The sequence below is a fragment of the Mya arenaria genome, chromosome 2 (genome assembly GCF_026914265.1).
Source record: "Mya arenaria isolate MELC-2E11 chromosome 2, ASM2691426v1".
Classification (NCBI taxonomy): Eukaryota; Metazoa; Mollusca; class Bivalvia; order Myida; family Myidae; genus Mya; species Mya arenaria.
The window spans coordinates 1,148,266-1,156,594 of NC_069123.1; the positions used below are offsets into that span (position 1 = coordinate 1,148,266).

Sequence of the window (8,329 nt, forward strand, 5' to 3'; positions counted from 1 at the left end):
CGTGGTAAAGGCGAGGTCCTGAAAGGGAAACATCTTTATCCACCACCTGCTTTAATATGATGACCGGTGCCACATTTGTAGGTTTGTTTGACGCTGCTTCAATTATGTTGTCCCGCAATTTAATCCACGGTGTCTTTTTTAGAAATGTTTTCTGTGTTATTTTTGTTTTAAATCTTCTGCAATGTCAAAGTCACTACAATTTTATCCTGTGCTTCAAGAAGTTCAAATTTAGACCAGACCCATTATATTTGGAAATGCTCAAATAATGAATAACTCTTACTAGTCTTAAATGTTTTTGTGATAATAAGTTACGGAATGAATACAATAGTTTTCTTTTTGGTCTTCGAATAATTGCACGTAACTATTAGGAATGTTGTCTTTACAATGTATTCATGTTTGAATTAAAGTTAATAGTAAAGCACTGGATCTTAATGCAAATTGTTAAATATTGAGACATATTTTCATGTGATACAATCAAAACCTTTCCATTTATAACTGAGAACCAATGTTTGCAATTGAAAAGCATTTCTTGACATAATTGTATGATTAATTTGGCAAGAATTCAACTCTTTTTTTTATTTATTTTTATTTATCGCTTTGCGCTCGCCTCAGAATTGCCTTGAATTTAACAAAAAAGTATATTAATTTTTTCGCTCTCTCGCCCCTACTTTGTTTGGGCAAAATCCGTGGAACAAATGATCAATTTGTTGTGGCCTAAATGAAAACAATGAGTTGGTCCACCTAGATCGTAGATTGTAGATCGACAATGTAATGAATATTAAAATTGTTTGACATGGGTCATAGATCGTAGCTCGACCAAATAAAACAACATGCAAATATTGTCGTCCTGGATTGTAAATCGTAGATCGACAATGTAATGAACGATCATTGATATACGATCTACGAGCTACAGGTCAACTTCAAACATCTGATTTAAGACGCACTGGAACGATATGTTTTATTTTCTCTTGGACCCTATAAATTTCCTTATTTCCTTTGCGTCGTTTAAATCACACTGCGATTTTATCAAAAGCTTGAAGATATCCTCACCATGTAAACAAAATAGAACACATTGATTTCTCACATCGAGTAGATTGAATAAAGTGTGCAATCTTAAGTGTAACAGGAAATAAAATGGTTTGTTCTGCTTGCAGTGGAAAACATTTATATAACACATATAAAATAAAACCAAGCCCAATCAATCCTGCTGATATTTAGGATTGTCTATGTGTGTCGTATATAATGGTTAATACTGTTTCATTTGCATTATTTCTCTTCCACATATTTTCGATCCATTTGTACTGTAAAATGTTAATTTGCCGATCTTGCTATATATGTGTAGATATATCGATCCATCGATTGCATGTTAGTTTCATTGATGGTGGATATGTTGATTGGCTGGAGTTGTGGATGGAATGTTAAATATATATGTATTGGTTATTTGAGTAGTTTAAGTATTTCACTCAACACTTTCTAGAGTGTATGTTAACATTCAGGAAAATACACGTGACAACGAAATGTAATAAAACCAAAAATATGGCGTTTCACTTCTTAATGGACAAAAAAGGAAATATTGTTCTTATCAATGTCTAACATAAATAAGAAAGTTTCATCGCCTTTTTCAATGCTTTAACTTGCATACTTTTTCCCATGAATGTTCTCATACATCAACCAGTTACACATTAACCCCCACACCCCCCCCCACCCCCCCAAAAAAAATAACAATAAAAATAAAATAAAAAACAAACAACAAAAACAACAACAACAACAAAACAAGAAATGCCACAATGCGACAAAACCAGGTTTTCAATGATTGACAGAAGAACTTCAGCCTGTGTTGTGAGAATTATAATTAAGTTGATTTGTTGTGTGTTGTGTGTATGTATAAGAACAAAATTGGTTAGAGAATATACACAGAAGACAGGAAGCATGCATAAGAGTGGAAATAAATATTAAAGGGGAAGGTTAATCAAGTAAAAAAATGAGTATGTTACTTTTTCATGACATATATAGATATTGTTATTTAAGTAAATCATCAAACTTTTGTGCTGGAAAATGAAAATGATTTTAAAGGAACTATGTTCTACTAAATTTAACCATAAAATTATTGAAAAATTTGCAATCAATGTATATATGAATTGTAAGTCATCTATACTGCAAGGGCACAGCAACATAAGTAAAGATATACAACAAAATGTTGTATAAAAAATACAAGTTCTACTTAATAGCCAGATGAACCCCCCTTTAGGTCAATATAACATATCAATAGCCCAAGATTGGTTGGAATATCTTAAAATCTGACTACGTAGAAAATATGTTTCTATTTAACGAACAGTTATGTACATTGTACAAAGTTCAATTATATTAATTAATGAACTATAAATAAAGAAATATAGTTTCAACAGATTTTGAATTTTTAAGTAACAGTGACATTGACCCTAGAAGCCCCAAATGCAGTCACAAAAAAGGTATCCATAAACTCTTCATTTATTATTATTCTATAATATTATGTGTTCAAATGTTACAACTGACATATTTTCACTTGCCAAATACATATATTGCGCGTTTGAAGTGAGGAAACAAAGAATTGTATTACCTGTTTAAAGTAAATTGCATGTATAGCGACAATTTACAAATTGTTCTACATTATATTATATATACTATATTTAATCGAGTAATTACATTTAAATATTTGTATGCCGTTTTAAAGAATGTTCAAATTTTGTGTTAACACTTTGTTAATAACTAAGAATATTTCTTTAAGCTACGCATCATCGTTTTTTTGTTTGTTTTTTTATCTATGTATTGTATAAGGATATTATATGCTTAATTTCAGACTCACATAATATTATCATAATATTAATAGTACTTTTATTAATCATTGATATAATTGTGCATTGTTGATTACTCTATTTTTCATAATTATTGAACGATGATCTGATAAATATAATATTATTGTCTTATACTTTGAAACAATTAGTCTGCACTATCGATTTATATATAATTACATTTCATTTCCATTGTGTTACTTGTGTATTATGTCTTAATATTGATGAAATCATTCACGACTATAATTATAGTTGATGTATATTTTAATGTACTATCAAATATAATATTTTTGTATGTATTCTGGGCTGGTGGCCTTTAAGTACAATAAACATTATGTTATGTTATGTTATCATTAATATTAAGTTTGATCAAGATATGTCAACCCTAACTAAATTTGTTCAGTCTCAACTGTTTTCGTGTTTGAGTAACAGTGACCTTGACCCTAGGGCCCTATTCACAATCTCATGAAAGGTCTCCATAAACTCTTCCTATGAACCAAGCTTGGTCAAGATATGTGAACCCTAACTAAAGTTATTCAGTTTCAACCATTGTACTCTTTTTAGTAACAGTGACCTTGACCCTAGAAGCCCTATACGCAATCCATTGAAAGGTTTCTATAAACACTTCATATATACCAGGTTGAGTCAAGATATGTGAAGCCTAACTAAAGTTATTCAGTTTCAACCATTCTTCTATTTTGAATAACAGTGAATCTCTTGTCTACTACTCATAATACGCATGAATACGTTTCCTCTTTAATCTTGATAATGCTGGTAAGGTATAGTTTCAATATTAAATGTTGCTGCATTCACTTGTGTTTGATTCGGAGTAAGATCAAACTGTTTAAATTGACAGGTCATCAGTAACTTGAAGATAGTAAATTTATCTGTTGTGTAAACAGAAAAAAAACTTTCGAAGTAGCCAGCTACAGTGTTGCCGTAACCAACAACGGCAGTAGCAGAAACCGTTAAGGCAATTGATTAAACTGACGAATAAACTTTCGAAGTAGCCAGCTACAGAGTTGGCGAAACCAACAACAGCAGGAGCAGAAACCGTTAAGGCAATTTATTAAACTGGCGAATAAACTTCAGAAGTAGCCAGTTATTTGACGTTTAAAACTTCATGATGAAGTTTTCAGAATTGGTTGAAACATTTACCCCGATGTAACTTTTAGACTCCTTTCATGCTTATGTATTTAGTATAGAAGTCATAAAAAAATGATGTCATTTTTTACTCTATGCAAGAATCGCAACGCTTATTCAAATTTCCTCATGCTATTATTTCAAAAGTTCAAAGTAACTTCAGCAAACCAATGACGTCTGTCGCAATAATCTGTTTTAGTTTTAAGCTAATGTATAATAAAAAGCTATTCTAAATTCAGTAAGGTATTCATTTGGTTAAGAATTTGTGTTTGATTTTTTTTATAGGAAAACCATACTGTAATAGTACAAGACATTAAATAAATATTTGATTACGATTTTCACATGTTTTAAGATGGGATTACCTGATATAGCAATTTTAATGAGGGTATGGTTTGTTGGTGGTGTGGTACCAAATGCGAAATAATATTACAAATCATTTGACCTCATGTGTCACATTCAATTACAATTATACAATGGAAACTTAAGGGATACGCCCTGACGAAGACCCTGCTTAAACACACACGGATAAGGCGTAACAGCCACTGAATGAGTCAATAATTCGAATAAGTTCAATGAATACTATTAATTGTATATGACCAGAGGCTTTCTCCTCACCTACCTTGATTTATATTTATGTACCAATGCTTTGAGGCTGAGTATATGTTATGTTACTGATTTATTTTGTACATGTTTTTAGAGGTTTATGAAATATCAATTTTCTGAAGTTTATCATGACATATAGTAAACCGGTAAGTAAGAGGTGTATACAGAACGTTGAATCAAGTATTGAACATATCATTGAAAAGATCACCTACGCCTTGCAGTAATATATTTTCGTTATATTTGAGCATACAAAGGTATAAGGTCTTAAAACAATAAGTACATGTATTGAAGGTTTGTTAAAATTCACCCACTTTAGTTATCCTTACCAATATTTAAACCCATTCGCACAATTTCATATACTTGTATTTGGTAGCATTATTTCTGGTTAGAGAATATATATTTTTTATTTTTTTCATAATCAAACTCACAAAAACCTCCTTTATCATCGAAATGTAAATGTTTGTCTTTAGTCGCTTCAAAATGATTCAAACAGAACAAAAGAAAAAAAATTCATTTACCAAATGTATTCCTGCCTACCGTTTAGATTTAAACTGAAAGTCTTCCCTCACGTTTTCATACAAAAACAACAACTGATTATTTCATCAGCAATAGGAAAAAAAGAAAATAATATACGATGTTATTAAAGGCACATATAGACGATTCTTATGTCTTAAATTAGACCGCCGCCATTTTGTTATCACGTGACCGTCCGCCATTACAGAAGTGAAAGTTCCTGATAGTGTGCAAGAACGCTCACACGCCATTTGATTTTTAAAATTGAGACCAAAAATGACCTCCGAGAAGCAGCTACGTAAGTTGTTTTATTGGAACACTTTTTCTGAATGTAATTGTAATAAATAGTAGACCGTATAGTTGTAACTGGCCTGTAAAAAGACAATTAAATACTGCCGTATTGCCCTAAAAAAACAAAATGGCGGACTTCGTTTAACAAATTATGTTTATCTTTTTAGAGGATTATTCGTGTAATTAAAGTAAGAATCTTTTTTGGTTTTTAAATAAACATTTATAAAATGTTGTATAAAATGCTTTCTTGACTGAAATAAACAATGACAATAGCCGTTAAACTTGCTAGAGTACATGCAATGTTGACCTGTTGACTGCCAAGAGATTTGACAGGTGTAAGAATTTTTTGTAAATAGCCTTGGGCTTTTAACTTATACACTCGGTTGTAATAATAAATACTTCCAACTCTTTTGCAAATGAATGTTTTCCAAAAAGAGGATTTCTGTATGCATTACTTATTACAGGGCTGCCATCCGATGACGTGAAGTGGGAAAAGAACAAAAGCAATGCCTGGCCTAAACTGATGTACGAGGATCTTGTTGACTATTTGATACATGCAAAAGCATATGATGGAAAGGCCATGAAATCCTTCAGGTCGTTGTATGGATATAACTATGTACAAAATGTGGTCCATTGATTGTGAGGGTGTGACTTACATAAAGGCCAAAATTTCGCCGAGTCAGCCAGGCGTTGGGCGCAAGGATTACAACTCATGGATTGCGGTTTCTAGTGAAAATACTGTTGAGACTGGCCATTGTACTTGTCCAGCTGGCAATGCCCGATCGTGTAGTCACATATCAGCATTTATTTATGCAATTACACTGGCGTGGGCGAATGGTGTAGGTGGGGAAACATGTACAGACAAACAGCGGGCTTGGGGTTAAGGAGCAGCGAAAGTACGGTCACATGACACCATTTCAGATATGGTGTTTGACCAAAACCACAGAAAATCAGAACAGCTGTGTCTGGACAGACAGTAGAAAATTGAGATTAACCAGCAGCAAAGTGAATGATTTGCCAAAGACTAAAAGAGCTAATCCTAATAAATTTGTGACTAACCAAATTTATCCTAGGTTTAAGGGATGATTTGCTACACGTCATGGACAGAAATACGAACCAGTTGCACGAGCCTGGTATGAAAGTGTTTCTGGTCACAAGGTTAGAAAATCTGGGATTGTTGTTAGTTTAACGGAGCCATATATTGCCGCCAGCCCAGACGGTATTATAGATAAAAGAACAATTGTGGAAATAAAATGTCCAACACGCCCGCTAGAAGACCTCATATCATCAGGAAAATATGATGTTCTACTCGAAGATGGTCAGCCGAAATTGAGCCCCAAGGGAAAAAATGGCTATTATTGCCAAGTACAAGTTGCAATGTTCTGCACTGAGTCAACTTTGTGCAAGTTTGTTGTGTGGACAGCTGAAAAGCAGTGTGTTGTGGATGTTCCATACTGTAAAGACTTTATAAAGGGCATTCTTCCTAGAATTCGTGACTTTTACTTTAAGCACCTCCTTGTTAGACTAACAGATGAGTTCCAGGCAAGTCGTCTGAAAATTTCCCCGGAATACAAATCCTTGTGCCGTTAATTCCATACCAAATTTAAGGACTTGAGACTAAAGGAAATTTCCTGGAAGAAGATTATTAAATCTGAATGTGATTTTATGTGTACCCTAAAATGTAATGGAAATTTCTGTGAGAAATGCACACACTTTTGTATTCTTAAGATTGTTATTTATCTGTTAAAACTTAAATATGGTAATTCATATAATTATATGTAAAAATTACTGTAATACATTATTATAATCATCATAAAATTAAAGGAGTAAACTCAGATTATTGTCTTTGAAATCTTTTTCAAACTTTAAAGGGACTCGCTCACTCTTTTTCAAACTTTAAAGGGACAAGCATATGTATATACTTAATACATATCTTAATAGTTCAAAGGTCATGGACACTACTTGAAAAGCTTAATGTACAGTACTTAATGGATGGACCCAATACTTCTCCCATATACAATTGGCATTTGCATCACCATCGACTAGTCTTGTTTTTTGCCACTGTGGGCTTATACAGAAAAGAGATAATAGACAATATATTTTCTTCTTTTTATGTGCCATATTTAATATGAAATTCATTTTAAGACATGCATAGTGTGATTAATGAATGAAATAGCAAAAACAACCATTTGGCTATTAAATTTAAGATCCAAACCATTGGACAATTACCAAGAGGTAATTTCTTTGCATACAGTATGCAATAAACAACATACTGTATACAATAAACAATAAATTGTATACAATAAACAACATAAACGGCTGTGAATTTAATTAAACTACATGTATACAAAGATCTTTGTTTATGTCTAGTCAACAACACCATCCCTTGATAACGAATCTCTCATGTTGCACCAAGCTGCAACTACACGAACAGTTATATCTGCATTATGTAATGTTTTTATACTGTATTTAGTGTTCAACAGTCTAAAAGACTTCATTCGCATGATAGCGCACTCAACATGAATTCTTTCAGCCGCAATCCTTCTAGAGTCAATGGTCTCCTGTTCGGATAGCTGCGACCGGCCCTTCATAAATGCAGGAATATTCAGTTTGACTCGACGGCTACACATCCTCACCTATTGTGAAACCACGATCAGCCATTACTTCATCCCCAGGCAGCAAATAGTCCAAAAATCCACAATTTTTAGTGATGAAATTGTCACTTGCCCGTCCACCATACAATGGTGAGATGTACATTATAAATCCACTTGGAGCTATCGCAATCAAAAACTTGGCAGTGTTATAACTTTTATATGTACTCCAAGTCTGAGCCCTTGCTTTTAATGATAATGGTATTTGAATAAAAATTTCAGAACAGTCTATTATGCAGGTTGTCTTTGGAAATGATGTTTTGAAGGAATTTGGTAATGTTCTTGGAATAGTATCTCTTG

The 8,329-nt window shown here is 32.8% G+C and overlaps 1 pseudogene; it reads left to right on the top strand.

Moving 5' to 3' along the window:
* The first annotated feature begins 5,363 nt into the window (after window positions 1-5,363).
* Window positions 5,364-6,980, top strand: LOC128204939 (uncharacterized; annotated as a pseudogene).
* The last annotated feature ends 1,349 nt before the right edge of the window (window positions 6,981-8,329 follow it).